General features: G+C 47.6%; 1 protein-coding gene across 6 annotated transcripts in view; it reads left to right on the top strand.

The window, feature by feature from the left end:
• PMS1 (PMS1 homolog 1, mismatch repair system component) overlaps nucleotides 1-23,217 on the top strand; it is an 851,578-nt gene that overhangs the window by 621,144 nt on the left and 207,217 nt on the right. The gene's annotated exons all lie outside the window — the stretch shown is intronic.

The raw sequence follows: 23,217 nt of genomic DNA, 5'->3' as shown, positions 1-23,217 counted from the left end.
TCTGCGCAATATAAATTCCCTATTCATTCTTTCATTCATTCACTCGCACTGGAGAGGACCCACAAGGAGCTCCTGGGATCATAGGGGACTGACGGCCGGCGAAACATTCCAGGCCGCTGCTGGCGCAGCTTTGCCCTGATTTCGGCACTGGCCTTGAAGTGAGGTCCTCGCTGCCCCGCCGCTTGCTTGACATCTCCCTCGGGTGCAGGGGAGTTGCCCACTCACGGCCTTGTGCCCGGGTGTCAACACACCTGTATAGACACTGCTGAGCGGCCCCGTGCGGATCCTGGGACTGGTGGGGAACCCCACTACACTGCCACGAGGGGCCATCTGTGGAGGCCCCACCACTGAGGATGGTGTACCGGATTGAGACGTGGGTCAGGGGAGATCCGAAGAAGGTATCTGGGGCAGCAGAGGCCCTTCTATCGTCAAGACGCCCTGCACAACTCTACTGCATCCTGCGACTGAATCATGGATTTCCTCAGCCAAAGACAACATCTCGACCCTTAAAGGCCAGGTCTCCACTTTGCTCACTTTAACGGCAGAACTTCACAGGCGCGCTTAAGATGAGTAGAACCGCTCTTGGCGCAACAGTGTCCGCTTCATTGTTGTCCCAGAGCGGACAGAAGGGGCCAACACAAAGCAGATTGTGGATTATGTGGAGCCCTGGATCAAGGCCAGGATTCCAGCATGGTTCACCATTGAACATGCGCACTGGACCCTGACCCCCAGGCTGCTGCCGGGGGTCAGGGCCCAGGGTCCAGCTCGCATTCTTAATTACAAGGACAGAGACGCCCTTCTTAGCAAGACTTGGCAGCATCCCAACCTCTGGTGCGGAGAAGCCAAAGTTCTTCTTTGCCCAGACTACATTTGTGGGGTCCAACAACGTGCGGTAGTTAAACAAAAGCTTCGGGCATTGGGCTTCAGTACCTCTTGCTATTACCTGCACGGCTCTGCGTCCTCCATCTCAATAAGTCCCACTCCTTTGATACCCCGGACTCACAGAAGATGCCGGAGGGCACCTGATAAGGTACTGCCAAAGCCACTTAGACGCCACACCTAATCACGGAGGGACCATAGAGCTGATCAGTCTCTCACGCCCACGGGGTCACCCCGAGAGCGTCACTCCCACCCTCCAGACAGGCTTCAAACCTTGCCTCTGAGGCGGAAGATGGTAAAGGAGGGGCTGATGGCCAAATTGCTGCACTCCCTAATCCAGTCACTCTCCACACAGACACTGACTTGTCCCGCAGCCCCACCATCTGATCGGTGTTGACATCCACTGGCTGCACATTCCACTCACAGCTCCACAGCTCCACAATTGGATAAAGCATGACTCTACTGCTTGCATTAATTCTAGTTGTTGATGCTGTTTTATCCACTGTTTGACCATGTTTTACCTATCTATAATTTTCGCTCCTGGACTTCCTTTATACTCAGGGGTCTCCTACCTGCTTGTGTGATTGCGGCTCTTGTCCTGTTTTAATGGTTTCTCCTGTAACAATGTTTTTTTTAGTTTTTCCCTCTTGTCTCTTTCCTCTTATGATGCTCATGAGATAGAGTTTCTCAGTTTTTTCCAAAAGGGTTTCATATAGGGCATCAGATACTTCTAGGGTAGAAGCGTGGGGAGAGGAGGTAGTTGGGAGATTGGGTTTTATTTGCACGCTATTGATCGATATATTTGTTAACCCTTTTTCTTCCTTCTTAGGTTTCGGCAGGCACACTTGTTTTACTCCTGAAAACAGTCCTGGGGTGGCAATCTCCCGCAATTCACCACTAGTATAACCCTCATTGATCCGTCGGACCGAAGGGCTCCCAGTCCGTACCGCACACTAATCTCCACCTCCCTTATGTATGACCTTTCAGGTTTTGTTATGGAATATCAACGGTCTACTGGACCAGGTGAAGCGAGCAGCGTTTTTCACCTTTGCTCAGCGGCATCGTCCTGAGGTTCTGTTGCTGCAAAATACCCATCTCCTTGGGGGGTGATGTCCCTTCTTAGCACGTATCTATGATAGAATCTTCCACACTGGGTACTCGCGGGGAGCTAGGAGAGTTGCTGCCCTCCTGCGCCTCTCTTTCCCCCTGGTAGTTACGCGCTATCTGCAGGGATGTTTTGTTGCCCTGGAAGGCCTATTGGAGGGACGGGCGGTCTAACGGGTATGCATTTATGTGCCTCCCGCTTCTTGGCCCTCTGGCCTTGGAGACCTCTCACGCCTTCGCTCATGCCTTCCATAGGGGCGATTTCAACGTGGTGCTTGAACGTGACTTGGATAGCACCAGAACCTCCTCGAGGAGATCCTGGCAACCCCGGCAGTGGGAATTCACACATACATCAGTGGCTCACCGCGCCCACTCTCGGATAGATCTCGTCTTTCTACCAGCACTGATTGCCAGTTGTTGACTTAGGTCCAGATTTTGTCCCGCGGAATATCAGACCATTCCCCTGTGCTCCTCCACCTTGTGCACCTGCCTCTGGAACAGTGTCCCATGTGGCATTTAAACACGGGATTCCTCCTCGACAAGAAATGTGTCCACTTTCTTAGGTCCAAGCTCTGGCATTATTCCCATCATAACTAGGGCTCAGTTACACATACAAAAAGCTTATGGGCTGCAAGTAAGGCAACCCTTTCGGACTCTGCTAGGAGCTATGTCAAAGCCCACGAATGCTACCACTCTGCTCTTGTCACTCCATTGGAGGCCCAGGCACTTAGTCTGGAGCGACAGTTGAAGTCTACTCCTCAGGTAGATGCCGCAAGACAGTTAGGTCTCGACCACGAGGACATTCCGCTGCATTTTCTAGAGGTGGCCAAGCACCTCTGGTGGACCACAACGCCTCAGATTTACGGCTTGGGGGACAAAAATGGCAAATTGCTCTATTGGTAGGTCTCCAAGATGTTGGATAGCTCTGGCCATCCCCAGCAGATCCTCGCTGGGATAGCCCAAGCTTTTGGACACTATTACCACACACTGTATGCAAGACCAGTAGACACGAAAGCAGCTGTGTCTGGATCCTTCCTTAATTCGGACCCCCTTCCCAGACTGTCCTCATCTGACGCCCGCCTGCTAGATTAATCCATTGTGGCGGAGAGGATTGGAGAGGCATTGTCTAGTATGACACCGGATAAAACCCCAGGCCTGGAGGACTTTCCTATGGAATATTTTACTATGTTCAGGGAAACCCTCATCCCTTACCTTCTGTCATTATATAAGGAGGTCTGCCACACCGGGTTCTTCCCGTTGGAGCTGGCCTCGACCACCATAGTAGTAATACCCAGGACGCAACCTCCATCCACGTTGTGTGCAGCCTACAGGCTGATAACCCTTCTTCACTGCGAGGTTAAAATTTTCGCTTCCGCATTGCCTAATAGGCTCAAAAACGTCTTTAATGAGAAGGTACAACCAGGCCAGTGCAGTTTTATGCCGTCACAGAGCAGGGGACACTGTATCCGTCAGCTGCACGTGACGTTGGCCCACCGTCATCGGCTGCCATCATATCTAGCCTTGATTTTTATTGACTTTGAGAAGGCTTATGATGCAGTGGACTGACTCGTGCAGATGGTGTACTGCTCTATCTTGCGCGCCCAGCTGATAACGGGCCCGATGCCTCCAGTTGCTGGAATGCTTCGAAAGAGCATCCGGCCTATGAATAAACCCCTCTAAGTCATTACTGGTTCCCCTGGTGCTGTACAGAGATTACTTCGACTGGCAGACAAACATCCCTATTCGCCGGTTTAGTTTTAAATACTTGGCCATATGGGTCTCTCTACACCTGCAGCTAACTTGGTCCTTCAACCTCCAACCTCTGGCCAAAAAGCCGAGCCGGACCTTATCAAGCGGTGGGCACTCTCCCTCAACGTCCTGGGGCATAGTGCCGTCTTTAAGATGATGACCTTCCTGTGCTTTCTCTGTTTTTCAGAACCTACTGCTCCGCTTGCCTCAGAGGTGGTTCCCTGCTCTTAACAGCACCATTAAGACATTTTGGTGGTGGGGTTCCCGGACACGCATAGCCTTTGCACACTGTCAATGGGGACTACGATGGTGGCCTCGGGATGATTAGTCTCCACCTCTACTATTTGTCTTTCCACCTCCTTGTCCTCTATGATTGGTTCCATAGCGGATGGTCTGACCCCGCCTATTGCTTGAAACCCTCACTGATGGGTTTCTGTCAACTACAGGCTATGCTGTATGGGTCCCCAATCTCTTTCTCTCCCGGGTGGTGTTCCTCACATGGCGTACGGCTCTCTGCAGTGTACAATGGGAAGCGAGTCTCCCGCAACAGACACAACTCTGTCACGGCACATGGTTAAACGAAGTAGCCTTGATCCCCGGCTTCAACTCCTGGGATCTCATTGGTATCACACTACTTGAGGATGTATGGTTAGGGACGCACATGGACTCCTTCCAAGACCTTCAACAGACTTATAACCTTACACATACCCAATTTTACAACTACCTCCAACTCAGACACGCTCTCCAGGCCCATCCCGGAATATCTTAGATCTACTGCACACCTACACACTCCACTGGTTCATTCGACCATCTCGGAGTCCATTGGAAGAGCTGGGTGGGACCTGTGGAGGACGAAGACTGGCGAGACTCCCTAATGACCCCATGTGAACTTAGCACCTCCTCCAGATTATGGCTTTTTCAGTCCTATTGACCTTTTTTATATCCCAATTTGGTTATGCTTGGCGGGCTTGCGCCCCACCCGAGCATGCCCTTCATGCGGAGTCGACCCAGCAGATTCTTACCACATGGTATGGTTGTGTGTGGTGATACTTGAGTACCAGACCAAGGTGACCCGTGAACTGTTGGAGTTGCTGGGATGGGGAGTTCCCCCTGTTGATTCTCCTTGGGGTGTTCGAGGGATTTGGGGGTACGAGGGCCGCAAGGGCATTCTTGAGCACAGCTCTCCTGGTGGCGAAACGAGACATCGCGGCTCGATGGCTGTGCCCCTGGCCTCCTACTCTGTTGAAGTGGAGCTGGGGCATAGACTGGTGTGCGCAGCAGGAGTGCGTGGTTTTTTAAGCCTGCAGTTGCCCCCAGAAACATGGGTGGGTGAGGGGAAAGTAGCTGGATCAACCTGCTTAATTGCCTATGGAACTGTACTTGTGGTAATTCTTCATGTGTACTGTGACTGACGTACGAGATGTTCCGCCCCACGTGGAGACTATACATCATATTCTGTTAAATGCTGTGTTCACCCTGGCCAGAAATTCAATGAAGTTTGTTATAAAAAAATGTTTTTTATTGGACTGGGTGGAAGCACAGTGAATACAGCCCGAGAGGCTTTTGTGCCATTACTGACAGAAGAAAACATTTGCTTCTATACATAGTACACCTCTGTTTTTTGGGCTTAGACCCAAATTAAGAGGCAAATCTAAAGACACTGTCTAATCATTTATTAAGCTGCTTATTTCTAATGTTTCTCAATTACACCCAATTGCAGACAGTGTCAATTTGCAACCTAAATATGTAAATGTGGTCATGCTGCTAATTTGAAAATCATCATTGTAAAATATTTCCTTAAATTAGACTTTGTCTAATTGATCCATGGAAAAGGTAAACCAATTTAGAAGTTTTGGTAGACCAGTGGCTGTTTTGACAAATCAATACAGCCTCATCTGCGTACATTAAAGCAGGGATGAGACACACACTTATCCTTTGCATTTCTTTACAATTATCTAATAAAACCTTTTCAAGTCTGATGCTATATAAGTTATATAAGAAAGGTGCAAGGACACCTTGAAAGGCACTGTACACTCTTCATTAGGACAATAATAAATATTAGCAGCTGCATTTGATACAATTAACTTAATAATATTTTTATTGGACCTGGCACTCCTAGTTACCTCATAATTTCTCACACTTTTGCATATTTTACATTTTCAAATGCACTGACAGGATCCATGCATCCTAGATATAGGAACCCTTTCTTGGCTGTGGTGTATTTACCAATGAGTACATTGCAGTTGAGCCACTGCTTCACCTTACCTAGCTCTTTCTTGAACCCAAATGGTAAGTTGGAGTGAAACGTGTTTTCCTCTGCCTATAGTTGTAGTTTTTCTAATAATATCTTCCCAAACATTCTCACTGAAGAGTTCAGCAGTGAAATTGGTCGATAGCATTTTGGGTCTAATTTACTTCCCTTTTCGAAAATGCGAACAATAACTGACTGCAACCAATTAGAAAAAGTCACCAGCCCCTGCAGTCTTTAAGACAATAGTTAGACTTGGTGCCCAAAGGTCGGTGTTATTCTTTTAAAAGTCCATGGGTGCAGCATCTGGACCTTGAGCTTGTCCTGAACTACTCTTGTTTTAAGCATAAATAACATCAGTCACTTCAAAAGAAGTAAGATTAATTTACCACTATACAGTCACTATACCATGTTTATCTTATAGAGACATCTAGCCGCAGATTGTTTTACCTTAGAATAATTCCCTGATGTTTGACTGGATGTGGAAATGTATTCGTGAGCAGTGCCCCTGCGCACCGGTCGGTGGAGTCCTTCTGCTCCCTCGTGGCATATTTGTCGTCTGTGCCAGAAGTGATGTCCGCTGTTCCTATATAGGCACGACCCAGCGAACTGACATCAGTTCTTTTCTTTCTGTGCCAGTAAGTGCTGATCCGTAGAAGTTACCCCCAGTCACTTTTTGACTGATCTTTTTTCAACCTTTTGTTAAAGAATTTTTGCCATTTTCTCCTGTTGCAGGGATGTCTGCAAGGAAGGCTATTTTTAAAAACCCTGTGGCACATGTCACCGGCAAATGTCGGTGCCAAACCAATGCCTAATCTGCCTCTGGTGCCTCAAACGTGACCATGACGCCAAGACCTCAGTTGATTGTTGTGTCACGCACCCCAAGGCCTTTAGGGAGCACTTCCTCAAACTCCTAGCCGCTCGACGTGCAAAGTCCTTGATTTCAGTTGAAAAGAAGGTCCAGGGATCGGTTGTGGAGCCACTCCAAACGCTCGTCGCACTCGAAGTCATCCGAACGTTCAGTTAAGTCACACAAACATAAAAATAACAAAAAGTCCAAGAGGTCATCGTCTTAGCCCCATCCATCGAAGTCAACCGAAGAGATGAAAGAGTGTTGGCACTTGAGGCCTGGCTCCGCGGTTGAGCCTGTGCCTGGGCCATCTGTGTGCCTCCCTGAGTTTCCAGAAGCCAGAGCCACACCTGCCCAACTCTGAGAGTTTTATGAGGCCATACACCACATATTTGTGGGGCCCGTTGCGGCTAGAAAGCCTTCAGGCCCCACGGATTCGCGAGGGGCCCTTAATGGTCTTCGCTGGTGGATTTGTCAACCCTACTGCCGATTTCCCTGGCAGCAAAATCTCCATTCTCATCCCCAACTCCGACATGGAGCCGGATGGGCAGCGGCTGACTCCGTCACTGACTGGAGCCATTCACTCCAGGCCAGACCCTATACCCTATCCCTATGGACTAGAACTTGGGGATGAATAGGACATCCAGTACTAAAACCAAGAGCCTCCATAAGAGATTTAAACTCTGTGATTCATGACATTCACATATATGTTATCTTGACTCAAGAAAGAATTTATTTGAGGTTAAGGGTTACCTGGTCTCCCTTCTCCCTGGGGGGGAGAATTCTCTGTCTATTTAGGTTGACATTGATATGGAGCCTCTCTCTTATGTCCTTTTATTGTAATAGGAATGAGGTGCTTTACAGCCCTTACAGGATGCAGTTCTGGGTGACACCCTTGCCAAAGCAGTAGTGAGGCAATGCCTCACCAACTAGACACATCTTAGACGGATTGCTGTTATTAAGTAGCTGGGTTTTTGAAATATTATTAAGTGCTTCCATCTGGATATATGCACCTGTGCACTAACATGCGGTGACATAGACACTGCGGCATGTAAGCATGAGGAAATGTCCAATGGGGATTTGGGTTTTCTTCTCACATCCTCTTTCTGTGGTATGTTCTTTTCTCTCCTGCCCACCCCATTTTTTGGGGGGAAATTGTTTTATGCACTCTAAATAGTGTTTTGAGCATGCAGTGGGCTATCTGGCAAAATATTGGACCTTATGGCGGTGTGTCTTGTCCATGTACACAAAAATTCTTTCAATCCTAAGTATCAGTCATATACATGTGAACTTGAAATGATTGTCTCTTATAGGATCTTACATTTAGTAGTATGGTTCTGATTTCCCCTCGTCATTTGTTTCCCATAGATTTCCCCCACATTACAACCTTTGAAAGCTATTGCATTGTTATGTGGTCCTGAAGAATGTGGTTGGTCGATTCTTATACCGACACCAAAACTTGCGTTGACCGTTTTTGGAAAAGTATCACAACACCTCAATGGATAAAAATTCAATCGGTTTTTCTGTTGTTTGTCTGATGTATGTGCATTATGCTGGGATATTGTATGAATGTTGAGTATCGTAGTGTCTGATTTGGATGCATGTAAGAGTGAGTAAATTAGCTATGTGGGGGAGTTTTCTGGATTTTTGCATGTTAATTTTTATATATAAATGACAAAAACATATTCATTTGTGATACAATGGTTATGTCACAGTGCATGGAAAGAATTGTTAAAATGTACTTGAAGACTCTTTAAAGATACTTGTTGTTTGAGAATAAAAAACATGAAATAGTTTGAAAAAAGATAATAAACTTGGTTTTGTGTAAAAGAAAATACTGTATATGTAGCACAATTTTATTTGGGTCACAGAATCAACAGCACTTGATAGGCATATGAAAAGTAATACACTTCTAGTCGGTGTGTTTTCCTTCATACCATAATTTTCCCCCTCTCCTCAGACCTTTAAGTATTAATATATAGTGGGGCACCTTTGTTTATCATCATAGATGAATGGGAGTGGCCTCTGGAACCTGAAGAAAACCAGCCCCTAGATCTCACAGAGGACACCTGGTGTGAGAATGTGGCATATGCCAGTGGACTAGACATCTCCCCAGATACTGGCTTGGTCTCTCCACCCACCATGACTAAGGAGGAGAGAGCCTCATTTGCTCAATCCTTCTGAACCGCTTCTCCTATTTATTTATAAAGTTTTATATAGCGCTGGCTAGACCCGTGGGTATCAGAGCGCTTTACATACACAAAGAAAAATAATTGCATAACATCATTGTACATGAGGATGCATAAAGACAAAAGCAAAGACATAATACTTATGTGTCCAGTGAGGGGAGAAGGACTCAGGTAGCTGACACAGTCAGAAAACGACCATCCTTGAAGGTCAAAGTGAACGGGGAGTCTACGAGGTTATTGATGCTTGAAACGTTGCCTTGGTCGGTAAAGTATTGGTTGACCAGAAAGAGTTTCAGGTCCTTTTTTAAACAAGAGAAGGAGGGGGTTGCATCTGAGATCGATCAGGAATGTGTTCCACATCCTGGGTACGTTGCCAGAGAAGAACCGGTACCGGGTCTATTTAATGAAGCCCTCATGGATATCCTTCTTGGTGCCTAGTCTAAGCCCTGCACTGGGGCTCCTCTGAATAGGAAGATTTCCCACCACCATCACCCCACCCCATGGGGCCCCAACTTCCGGCTCCACAGAGCTTATTGGTCGAAGTCTCCACTTCCAGAGTAAATCCTGGTGTATTCCCTCCGACCCCACTGGGCAGGGAATCCGAAAGGCTGGATGCCTTGGGAAAGAAGATGTTTTCTTCTGCCAGCCTGGCGCCTGGCACTGTGGTCGGTGAACACCATGTGCCTTTTAGGCCGATACTCCCATTCGCTATGGGACTTGGTAGCGCAGGTGCTGCCTATGGTCTCGAGGAAACCCCAGCTATACTCATCAAAGCTGTTGCTGACGGGAGGGACACATTCTACATTCGCCATTCGCTGTGGGCTGTACGCAACCGACTCACTAGGCAGAGCGTTTTCAACTTCGGTGGCCCTTAGGCGTCAAGTTTGGTTAAGAACCACTGGCTTTTTGGAGATTGTCCAGGAATCGCTCATGAACATGTCATGTCCTTTGACTGCTTTTGTCTCTTTAGACAAGCTACTCAGTGCTATAACACTTCAATGACAGGAGAGCTATGGCCAGTACCTTAGGCTTTTCTATGGCTCCTCAACAACCCCTGTCCACCTTACGCTCCTTTCATTGCGACCAAAGGGGCTTCCACCTGATGCTGTCGGCCCAGTCACCACGTCACACAAGTTTCCCAGCCCCTGTGTGGCCAAGGACGCAGCACCCACTGACCTAGCGGATCAGGTAGCCAAAGGTCAGTCCAGTCCACCACCCTCTCTCCGCCAACTGCAGCGTCCTAGCCTCTTTATTTTGCCCTCTCACCATTATGGGCACCCAGTGGTAGGCAGGATACGCCCTCACCTGCACTACTGGAGGTTGATAACATCAGACCACTGGGTTCCCCAGATTGTCTGAAGGTTCTTCTCTCTCTCCTTCATGACTATCTGTCCACCCATGCCAGCCACTTGGGACAGGCTGATGGTGGACCATATCTCCTTACTCTACCAGGAAGTGACAGCTTCTTGGCAAAATGAGCCATAGAGAGGGTGTTGGCATCAGAAGTAAGTCGTGGTTTCTATTCCTGCTACTTTCTGGTGCCCAAGAGAGACAGATTGCCATTCTACCTGCCCACAGGCGTTACCTATGGTTCACGGAAGGCCATGAGCACTTTCAGTTCATCGTGCTCCCCTTGGCCTGACTAGTGCCCCTCTGGTGTTCACCAAGGTGGTGGTTGCAGCTCATCTGTGGAGATTAGGGGGACAGTCTTCCCCTTTCTCGACGACTGGCTGTTGAAGGCGGTTGTCGCCCACCTCCAGACTATGATGGACCTCCTGCACTCACTATCAGCATGCCAAAGTCACACCTGACCTCTTATTACATTCTCCTTTTCATTAGAGTTGTTCAGGACACAGTGCACATTTGGACTTATCCTCCCGAACAGCGAGTCCAGGATATTCAGTCCATGATAGTGATGTTTCAGCCACTATTCTGGATTTCAATGAGACTGACTGAGGCTGCTGGGCCTCATGGCCTCCTGCATCCTACACGTGCCATTTGCGGTCTCTGCAGTGGGTCCTGAAGTTCCAATGGGTACAGCCTCAGGGGAAACTCTCTGACATGGTCTCGCAGGGCACAGCAAAAGCCCTGCAGTGGTGGTTAACAAACTGTGATACGTTCAGCAGCAGACCCCTCTCCCTTCCCCAACCAACTCTGACAGTAGTGGCAGATTTAAAACTCCTGGGATGGGGTGGCCATCTGGGAGAGGTGGAGATCAGAGGCCTCTGGTCTCCAGCAGAATTTAGACTCCACATCAACCTATTGAGCTCTGCAACAATCAGGGCGGGGTGGGCTTGTGGACTCTTTGTCAGGAAGTCCTGCGTCTCTGGACATGGCTGGAATGCCAGGGCATTTCCCTGTTAGTTCAACACCTGGCAGGATCTCTGAATGCCAGAGTGGATGAACTCAATTGAAATCGCCTACCTGCTCATGAATAGTGTCTCCATCCGGAGGTGATGCAAGGTCTTTGTAAGCAGCAGGGAGAGCCATGGTTAGATCTGTAAACCACACAATGACATCAGTTTTGCGAGATGAAGTCTCCTGTACGCCTTTCCACCCATACCACGCCTGCCCAGAGTTCTCAAGAAGATCAGAAACGACCTGGCCCAAATGATACCTGTGGCTCTGGATTGGACTCTGATAGTCTAGTATCCCGGGCTGATTAGCATGGCCATCGGTCCTCTGAGCAGGCTGCCCCTACTGGAAGATCTTTTGTTGCAGGAGAGGGTTCTCCAGCCGAACGTGTCAACGCTTCACCTTTATGCATGGAAATTGAGTGGAGACTGTTGACAGCTTTTGACCTACACCCAAAGTCTGTAATGTCATCTTGGCAGCTCGCCATCCCTCCACCAAGACTGTATTTGGTCGGGTAGAGCATGTTTGTGGTATGGTGTTTAGCCAAATAGGTTGAGCCTTTATATGCACTCCTTTCCTAAGTTCTTTTATTTATTCTTAACCTGGCTCAGCAGGGCTCTGCATTGGGCATGTTAAAGGGTTGTTTATCTAACATATCCACTATCATGTGGCTGGGAGATGAGCCTTCTCTCTTTAAATCTCCCATTGTAAATAGGTTCCTTAAAGGTTTGCAACACTTATTTCCTCAAGTTTACTTCTTTATGTCTCAATGGGAGCTTAACCTGGTTCTTACTTTTCTCACGTGTACTCCCTTAAAGCCACATCAGACCTGCACTCCTAGGTTTCTTCCCATCAAGACAGCCTTTCTGGTGGCAATTACAACTGCTGGGAGGGTCAAGGTACTGCAGGCGCTGTCATCACAGCCTCCATACAATTCATACTTTGCAGATAAACTGATTCTTCAGACCCGTGCATCCTTCTTGCCAAAGGCTGTTACCCCATTCCATGTTGGCCAATTCATCACCTTGCCTACTTTTTACGCTGTGCCCCATCACTCTAGAAGAGGAGAGACTCCACCGTCTGGACCCAAAAGGAGTGGCGGCCTTCTTCCTTGATCGCTGAAAACCATTCCAGACAGACTAACAACTCTTCATGGGATATGTTGGAAAGAAAAACTAAAAGGCTGTGCAGAAATTAACCATCTCCTGATGGATCGTGCTCTACATTAAGGTCTGCTACACAATGGCGAAGAAGCAACCCCCAGAGGGTTTGCGTGCTCATTCCATCAGAGTCAAGGTTGCGACCACTGAGTTAACACATGGGGTTTTGATCCTAGACATCTTCCAGGCAGCAACATGGGGCTCACTGCACATGTTCACCAAGAACCACTATCTGGGCAATCAGGTTCATCAGGATGGGCACTTTGCTTGTTTGGTCCTGCAGGACTTTCTAGTCCAAACCAAATTTGCAGACTCACCTCCAGAGAAAGACTGCTTGGGTATCCATGCTAAGGTAAGGAGTCTGCGACTATAAGTCTCTATTAGATGAACAAGTTACGTACCTTTGGTAATGCTTTATCTGGTAGAGACTCTATCTAGCCACAGATGTCTTACTGCCCCACCCATCCTTCTCGCTCTGCGAACGAATTTAAAGGTACAGGTCTAGTCCCTTTTCAGGGCCCTAGTTCTACGCTCCAGTGGTCAGTGTTTTTTGTGGCGCCACGCTCCTGCCGTGAAAGTTGCAAAAAACAAAATTGATGCATACTTCACTTGCGGCACTGATGACACCACGTAGAGCTGAATGATGCCACATACGAGCAAGCAGTGAACAGATCCAGTTTGATGTTTGGGAATAATTATAAGGTAAGGACTCTGCTGCTAGATAGTTTCTACCAGATAAGGCATTACCAAAGGTAAGTAACTTGTTCTTCTAGCCCTCTCCAGTGAGCAAACCCTCCTCACCATTAATATTTTGTCATGAAGGCGTTGTGTATTCCCTCCCCACTTAGAAAGACAGTGTATCATCTTGTTTCTTAATCCAATCCACCTCTGATTGATTGGGTTGCAGATGGGGGAACATCCTTAAGAATAATAACATGGGGAATAACATCTGATGGTATCTGCAAATACTGACAGACCCGTGTGGTATAAGATGTCCAATAGGATGGGTGGGGTCACTTGTTGGAATACTTGTAACCCCTAGCTCCAGAGCTGATAATTTGGAATAAAGGGTTCTACCCCACAATACCTTGCTCTCACCCCTTAAACTCCCCCTCGATTGAACTCTAAGTAATTTACTTGATCTTTTAGTTTCTTTTGACTCAGTCTTCTCCCTCAATTGTATATTGGTGAGAGGCTTCAAATAACTAGGACAATTAGCGGGTTTGATGAGATTAGGGATTATTGTATACACATAATCCTTTAAATTGCTTAATATATGCTCAAAGGATTGTAGCTTTGATATTACAATGTCCATTATAGTCTTTAAAAATGTCTCCATATCAGTCATTCCAGTGTCCAAGACCGATAACAGGGGTCTAGCATCCTTTAGATTTCCATTTGATCCTCGTAGACCTCCACAGTAACATGTTACCTTTTTATATAATTCACTTATTTTTGCTGTGTGATTCTGTGTTGATGGAGAGTTAGCAGTACAGGGAGGTACTAATGTTGCTTAATGAGGTGCTAACGGCACAGAAATGTTTTGGAGGAGCTGTCGAATTGTTTTGATGGCTTAAATTTATCCTGGAACATTTCAGTCACTGACAGATTTCTGGTTGCCCCCTTTGACATTGGGCATCTCTCTTAAATCTATCCAGTTGGGGCGCCTGATTCACTTTATAAAACTTCCCATGGTCTCTTGTGATATTAAACCCCAAGTATTTAAACCCTTCCAATTCCAGTGGGACCCTGCACCTGGAGGTCAGGCTGGGAGGCCCCCCCGCCAGAAGATACAGCAGTGACTTCTCCCAATTAATGTTGTAGCCAGAATAGTCACTGAATATGCAGAAAAGTTGCAGAATTCTATCTATGGATTGTCTAGGATGCTGGACAGATAAAATAATGTTATCCAAATAGAGAGAGATGCGCTCCTCCCATTCTTCGCCCACTGGGATACCCCATATCAGTGGATCCTGGCTCACCCATGCTGCAAGCGGCTTCAGCGCAAATAGTATTGGAGACAGGGGGGCACACCTGTCTCGTACCCTTCTGCAGAGCAAACTCCCGGGATGTAGACAAGTTCACCCTTACTCTCACCTGAGGTTGGTCATACAACAATATTACCCATGCAATGAACTTTGGTCCTATCCCCATACGTGTCATGATAGCGCACAAATAATTCCACTCTACGCTATCAAAAGCCATTTTAGCGTCCGATAAAAGGAGTGCTGCGGGCTGGAAGCAATCCAATCCAGTTACGTTTAAAACCCCAAACAGTCTACTTAAATTGAGCCTGGTACTTCTGTGCGGCATAAAACCACATTAGTCTGGATGTACTAGTGAGTGGATCACCATTCTGAGGCGCAACACGAGCACCATTGCCAGAACTTTCATCTCAAAATTCAGCAGCGAAAGGAGTGTATATGACTCACATCTTGTAGGGGTTTTCCCTTCTTTGGGTATCACAGTGATCAGCGGGCTGCACTGATCTATCGTTAAGACTCCCATCTGGCTGCCCTCCTGAAACAGTGAGGAGGTGTGGGGTCGTTTTGTCCAGCAAACCTTTAAATAGTTCCGGTGGCAGACCATTTGGTCCCGCTGCTTTCACGAGCCCGTGCCGCAATGCTAATTTCCTCCACCATCCTGTCCCCTTCCAGCCCCTCTTTTTTTTCAATGGTCAAGACTTGAATTTTAATATCTCTCAGGAAAACTACACAGTCCTTCAGTAAACCCAGAGGTGGAAGAATACAACCCCTTATGATAGAACACAAATGCCTCCAAGATCTCGTGCCTCTTCACATGTCTCCTCCACCTGTGATCCATTACCTCCAGGACCCATTGTCTCGAAGTTTCCCGCTTGTCCAGCCACATCAGAAGTTTACTGGTCTTATCTTCCATATCATAGATTTTGTGCTACGTGGCCCTGGCCAAGGCTCTAGCCTCATCTTCTAAAAGCCCCTTTAGCTCTTTCTGACACAAACGAAGGAGGTGGGTCACCTCTCTGGCTGCTTCCTCCTTCCTCCCTGCCCTGGTTTCTAGCTCCTGAATCTTCTTCTCTAGCGCTGTGCCTTGCAGTGCCTTTTCCTCCTTGGAGGCTCCTATCAAACTCTGAGCATGTCCCCTAATCACTGCATTTAAAGCCTCCCACAAGACCTTCACAGAATCCACCTAACCCACTTTTGTTCGGTAAAGCAGTGGTTGGTACAGTCCAACCAATAATTCCATCTGTGGCGTCATCAGTATGACTGCTGTTAACTTGAAAAAGCAAATTCCCTTTTCCCCAACTTCTTCCCCTCTCCCCCCTCACTGCTACCCTGCAAATACGGTTGTGCAAACCCCAACTTCCCAACCTGCAGAGCGCCTGTAGCCCACTTGAGAACATGTCAAACAACAACTTGGGTAGTCTCGACCAAAGGGGACCCTAATGAGAGATCATCATAACGCTCCATTTCCCCCGATGAGCCCTTCCTCAGACCAATAATACCTTACAGTCCTATATGCCCCCCCCCCCTTATAGTGCTGCTTTGTCCCATGTACAGAGGCTACCAAATAGAACCATTTACTCTCATGGCCTCATGCTTACTCTCCCTTCAGTGCTCGAGTCTTCTCCACGCTGTCCCATCTCCTAATCAATCAATCAGGCATTTCTTAAGCGCAACTACTCACCGTAAGGGTCTCAAGGTGCGGGGGGGGGCGGGGGATGTAGGTTCCAGTCCCTCAAGGAGGGGGTCCATTGAAGAGCCAGGTTTTGAGGTTTCTTACGAAGATGGGGAGCGATGTTGTCTGTCTGAGGTGGAGCGGAAGGCTTTGGGCGTGAGGAAGGAGAAGGAGCGGCCTCTCTAGCTGGTTTTTCTGGTGCGTGGGACCACGGCATAGGCCAGGAAAGTGTATCCATATCTATTGAGGGCTCTACAAAGGTTACCTCAGAAATTAGTATCCTTAGGAGCACCATTTGATCATGTCTCCTCGTGCCCTGCATCCAACTGAGGGCTGGTCGCTGGTGTTCTCATTGTTTGCATTCTGCTTGTCCCTAAGCCCCACCGCGCCCCCTCTGATCTACCGCAGTCATCCCTGAAGCCCAGGCTTTTCTTCCGATTGGCTGTATGCCAGCCGTCCAGCCATTCTCGCTCTTCTTCTGGAGTTGTAAAATACCCAGTTTTACCATCAGCAATAAAACAAAGCTTCGCAGGGAAAATCATCATATATTTAAGTTCTCTTTCTCTGAACTCCTTTTTGACTGGTTCAAAGCTCCGCCTTTGGACTGGACTTTTATAGTGAAGTCTGGAAAGAAAGGGATTGTAGTGTTCTCAAACTGCATATCTCCCTTTGCTCTTGCTGCCTGATGGATGGTATCCCTAAGACGATAATTAAATATTTGTTCAATGATTGTGCGTTGCAGGGCCTTGGGCCTTGGCCGGGGCACTGGAGCCCTTTGCGTCCTCTCCACAGAAAAGAACTTTGGAAGTCTTTGGGGCTGGAGTTTGTTCACAATGAAATCTTCGAGAAAGAGATCAACACTGGGGCCCTCCACCCCCTCCGGGACCCCAACCACTCGGATGTTATTCCTCCTTACCCTTACTACTTGATCTTCCAACCTAGTTGCCATTTGTGTGACCTGTTGCATTAGAGTGAGTACCTGAGTCTCAAGTTGTTGTGTTGTGGCCAGAAGCAGGACGATATTACCTTCAGCTGTGGAGACTTTATCTCTAAGTTTAGAGAGGTCTGCTCGGATTAGTGCAACATCCACAGATAGAGTCAAATTTTGGCTCTATTGCTCCTTTCACGTCCCGGATCCCCACCATTATGGCCTTTAAGGAGCGCTCTTCCTCCTCCTCCCCCTCTGGGACCCTGATGGGCCACGGCACTGTGTAGTTGTCCATCTTATTTACTTGCTCTGGGACAGCTCCCTTTAGTTTCACCATTTTCAGCTTTATGCGTACCACCAAGGCTGGGCCAGGGGGTCAAGTCACGTAAAATCACACACCCTTGCACAGGGGCTGTACTTGGTAGCACCTAGTACCCTCAAAGTCTCAGCACCATGAGGCACGACGGCTCCTCTGCTCCACCACTCCGCCTCTCAATATTATTCCTTGGGGTCTCCAGTCACCCCAGCCGTCCCTGCGTGGGGTGTCTCCCGTATGCCCCGAGACAGAGGGAGGAAAGCGGGGGGAGGAGGAGGAGGCGAGACCCCGAATGCAGTCGTCCAGTAAGCCGATGGTGAGGAGTTGTCTGCCACGATGCCTCCAGGGGCACCTGAATTGTTTCTTCCCCTCAATAGTGTCCAGAGTCTCTCCACGAACTTATAATCACCTGCTCTCCGCCTACTCCGTTCGCTTTCTGCGAAGGTCTTCTCAAGCGAGCAGGGAAAGTACTCGTTTCCTCCCCCTACGTCGGACCCGACCGGTTTCGGTCCTCCTGACCGTGTGGTGTGGGAGAAAGGCCCGTCCGTAAACTACTGCGCCGGGCGCTTGCCTCTGGCCTGGCACCCTGGTTGCTTTAGGCCTGCCTTGAATGTGTCCCTGGGCGCCCAAGACCGCACCTCTACTCCTCCACACGTTCTGAGTCTGCATTTAAGGTTGTGTGTATTAAACCCACACATGGGCTGGCCGCCTTGAGCAGCCTTCCGGGCCACCGTAGAGCCTGGCAGGTGGCTCCGGACTCCCTCCTCTGGCCCCGGTGAAGGCCCCTCTCACCAGCTGCCTCACGATCTTCTCCGGGGGTCAACACCAGCTGGGTTCCTGCCACTCCAGTCTCTGGTCGGGGTCCCACACCTCCAGCCAGATACTTCGGTCGCTGCCTCCGGCGCCACAGACTACGCGGTACTTTATTAGTTCAGGCTCGGGAGGCTACTGTAGTCCGCCCGCTTCACTGGACGCCACAGGTGGAACTCCGTGTCAAGCCGGAACCAGTGGGAAAGCGGTGCCGATCTGTTCCCTCCGCACAACATTTCCTGGTCACTGGGACCCCTTTGGTATATGGATTAAGGTTGGATTTTCAGGCTCGATCGGGAGCTCTTTTACTACGCGGTCATCTTGGTCCTCAGTCAAGCCACGCCTGACCCCGCCTTTGACATAGTTAATCATGATATCGTCCTCTGTGCATTAAATAAACTCACCGGTTTCAAATGTAAGGTGCTTGACTGGTTCAAAATACATCTATTCTATTGCACTCAAGTGATTCCAGTCTTGCTCTTATATCTCAAGGAGTGCCATAAGAGTCAGTCTTATCTCCTTTGCTTTTTATTCTTTACCTTGAACCTCTAGGTGACGTTTTCCAGCCTGCCCCGAATCTCATATCACTAGTATGAAGAAAACCCTCAGTTCTGGCTCAGGGTCATCTCACCTGATTATTATTTCCCTCACCTCACTAAAGATTTCCCTTGCCCTTTCCACTCTTGACAAAAGTCATGTCTGGATGACTGTTCATCTTTGTAAACTACTTAAAATCTAATGCTAATAAAACTGAACTACTAATTTCATCTCAACCCGACCACTCCTTTGTCCAGGAGTGGCTTGACTTTACTAATATCCTAGGCTGCACTCTACTATAGTGATAATATAAAATCATTGGGTTTTAGTCTTCATTCTTCTCTCAATATCTTTGTCTCCATATAAAACATTAAGGCTATTTGGCAATGCTGCCAATTATCAACTTTAATTGATTCCTGGAATCAAATATTTTTATCCGGAACAGGATCTTAAAGAAGTGACTCACGTGTTCATGTTATTCAGACTTAATGACGAAAATCCTGTTCTCATGAATATTCAAAAAATTAATCTTGCCCATTCAAAGCCTCCAAACATTCTACAGGACTGTTGATTCCAGGGACTCGCCACTCTTGTCACATCACCTTAGTACTGCGCATGCTGTGCTGCCTCCCTGTTGATGGAAAGTTGATATAGTGGCTTGGGCCATCTCAACACATATGCGTACAGCTCTTTCAGTGTCCTTTTTAGGTCTCGCACCTGGCGACGCAGCGCGAAGCACTGTCGCCTGCGAGATCTTATTGTTACCAACTTGCCTTGGAAGTGGGACAGGAGATGGGCACGCGCAGAGCTTTTGGCGATTTGAGCAGGTGTACAAGCACTTACAGCCACATGCACGCGGTGTGCACATCTCCTGTCCCGCTTCCCAGGCAAGTTAGCATGCACTTTCACTTTCCATTCCACCCGTCGGCTCCACGTACACATCTGTGTTCATTCTGGTTTCAGCCAGCCAGTATTCCCCTTTCCTTTAACCCAATTGAATCCCTTCTCTTACCTCATTCAACTTCCTCGTGAGAACAAGGCACACGCGGTAACGGGGTCTCGGTTAAGGCCTCCAACACATACATCAGCCGCCCCGCGCTCCCAGACCAGTGTCCCCAGGACGGAAGTTTAAAACAAGCACAATGTATCTTGAAATACACAAAATAAGCGCAAGTCCCAACAAAACAAGACCGAAACAAGTTTCTTACCACACAACGATATCAGTCGGCTACATTCCCGATTTTTTTATTTTTTATATAGTCTTCAGCACGCAGTGCAATCGTTTGTACGTCGTTATTATGGTGGGTTTTTTCTGGTAGCTGGGTTGGTTTTGGGGCGAGTGAGCGGCGTTGGTCGGCTTTATTGTGATGTGCTTCATGTTTAGCCCTGTAAAATACTGTTCCAGTTAGTCCGTTTAGTGGTACTTATTTTATCGACTTTGGAAGGATGAGAGACTGAGTGGGCTTTTCACGAGCTATAACTTATAACGCCTGGTTAACACAGACGGTAAGGTGATGGCTACGTTAAAGTTGTGGCCACCCTCACTTTCGAGTTTGCAGGTACAGCTGCGGGTGAGGATTGGAGACCAGAGTCCTGCGTAAATGGGTGGCTGAGATCCAGACTTAACAGGGTGGATAACTGTAACTTGCACGTCTTTGTATGTAGGGTTAAGGTGGACACGTTGTGCCTAATATGCATTACTGACCGGAGTTGTACCTGCTCTCCTTCCCCCCCCCCCAGGTTTCTGTTTATTTAAATTAAGTGATCCCCTGACAGGCTACGAGGGTGTTTATTTGGGTGGGTGGAGCCAGTCGGTGGCTTGTCCTTAAATGGTCACAACTGTGGTCCATGTTTTGACTTAATGAGCTGGTTTGTGAAGGTGAGGCTGCCCTGCAGAGGGTTGCAGGATGGCAACTCGGGACAACACGCATCAGTACTTTAACACCTATTTGCAAACCTTCCACAGCGTCAACGGGGCCAGTTTAGTAAAGCGTAACTCTCCCCCCCCCCCAGTTTATAAAACTGCCAGACTAGAAGATGCTATTTATGAGGCTGTGGCGAGGAACGGGCCCCCGTGAACAGGGCTGCAATCCTCAAATACACGTTGAGCTTTTGCAGCCCCGCACAGAGGTACCACTCACTGTCAAGAGCTTTTATAGCAACGCCCCTTGCCGGTAGCATAGTATGCAGTGGCGCTCTTTAGGGTTAGAGCTGTACTGCCTGCATTTGCGTCTAATCTTCCAACACCACCTGTATGGGGCTCTTACCTGAATACCCACTACTAAATTTGGGAAGCGGGGGCATGTGTATGTGTGGTATGCTGTTTCGCTGCCCTCGAGCTTGACCTGTGAAAGGCAACTGAAATGCCTTGTCTTGCGCATACATTTAAGCAGTCTTTCATAGCACTAATAAGCGGCCATATCTATAAAAACCTGTTAAGGAAAAAAACTGCCATAAAACTTAATGGGCGGTCGTCCGGAAGTGATAAAGTTCATGAAAAACTGTCCCGGACTCGAAAGGCGCCATATTCGGTCGCCCCAATCGGTTGACCGCAACTCGAGAGGTACGCATCGCCCATTTATTTACGTTAATGGTTTAGCTTGGCCGTGCAGTCGTAAACGTGCACAGCTTTACTGGTAAGTGTAGGACATTGTCACGCTCTCTGGCGCATTATACTCCTGCTCCAGTTGTGTTGCCAGATCACGAAGTCTTACCACACACCGTGCCTGTATGGTTGGCACTGCTCGTGTGCAGTATGCTAGATGGGAATGGTAAGGGCTTTAAGTGGGATATGAGAACTGGGTTGTCTCAAAGGAGGCGTGGCCAATGGAATTATGGGCGTGGCTTAAAACCACATACGCTAAAAGTCTATACTTAGCATAGTGTGTCCCCTCTCCTCCCCCCCCTCACTCCCCACCAACTGGTATGTTGCTGTTTTGAAAAAGCTTCCACTTAAAGCCCTGGTGACACCACGACAATGTTGCTGCTCCTAAGTTTAAAAAAAGAAGGGAAATCCAGAGAGAAAATTACTCTTTAAAGTATTTCCCTTCCCCTACGACGCTCACCTGCTAAACTTCTCAACTAGTGAGAAGTAAGCAGTGTGAGCAGCCGCACATCGATGTGCCTGCTGTCTCTGCAGTCCGGAAAAAAACGGACCGCCTGTGCTAGGGCACAAAACAGAGCCCTATAGAGACCCTTTTCGAGGCCCCCTTTATAAAATTGCCAGTGCTCAGCATCAGTGAGACCCGACCCATTTAAAGCCCTGGGAATGGTGTATATGCCTGATGCGAAGGGGTGGAAGGATTTTAATGTCACTCGAGGAATGAGTGTTTTACTGCCACTTTGGCTTACTTTACCCCCGATTAAATCCCATCTTAGGTGTGTTGGAAATGAATTGGTAATTGTTCATAGATGCCCCCTATACGTTAAGGTAAATGTATCCGTTCTCTTTTAAAGTTAAATAACAAGCATTTGCAATGCAATAGGTCTCGCATTTACTCAAGTTTCAGCTATTGACATATAACAATGCCCATATTTTTGTTTTCATTATTAAAAAATAAATAAAAGGCATTATCATTTACAATGCCAATAGCTTAAACTCACGTAAATGCGAGACCTATTGCTTTTATTTTAAACTTTATTTATTGTTTTTCAAGAGAATACATAACACCAGTGACAAAATATATCGAGTTGGGGAAACAAAAATTAGTACATACATAAATCTAGATCAGAAAAAAAAATAACAACCTTTGACTTGCTAAGCAAATTGAAATTGATGTCAGTTGAGGGAATAGAAGACATTAAATTGATACTCACAGAAAATAAGATCGGAAAAAGGAGAAAAAGAGAAGAAATAAAACAGGGGACCAGAATATCAACAATAGAGATGACAGCAGACAATTCAAAGCATGGACCACTGCTCTAAAGGGGCCCAAATCTTAGAGGCCAGTTGGCGCCACCTTCTCCCCCTTAACAAATAAACCGAAGACTCCAGATTATACCAAGCTAACATCCTAGCTCTCCAATTACAGAAGGTAGGAGCCTCCAGACTTAACCACTGTGAAGTTATACATAGCCGTATCATTGCCATAGCAATAAACAAAAATGCTTGAATATACCTTGTTCTTTCAACAGCTCCTGAATGTTCACAACCCAATATAATTAACTCTGGGGAGATATTAACCGGAATTTTGAGCAACTGATTCAAGAAAACCTCAATATCCTTAAAAAAAAAAAAAACTCAAATTTGGGCATGAATAGAACATGCGAATTGCATCCGCTGCATGAAGGTTACACCTAGAGCAGGAATCACCCTTACCATCCCCCCATCTAGCAATCTTGGCCGGGGTATGATAAAATCAAACATAGCCATGTAGCTTTGTGTGCGTAGAGTACCCGAAACTAAGACATAGCTGGCTAATTCCAGCGGCTGTTT

Source organism: Lissotriton helveticus, chromosome 3_1, assembly GCF_964261635.1.
Source record: "Lissotriton helveticus chromosome 3_1, aLisHel1.1, whole genome shotgun sequence".
Lineage (NCBI taxonomy): Eukaryota > Metazoa > Chordata > Amphibia > Caudata > Salamandridae > Lissotriton > Lissotriton helveticus.
Note: the sequence above shows the minus strand (reverse complement) of the source record. Positions and strands in the feature narration are given on the sequence as shown.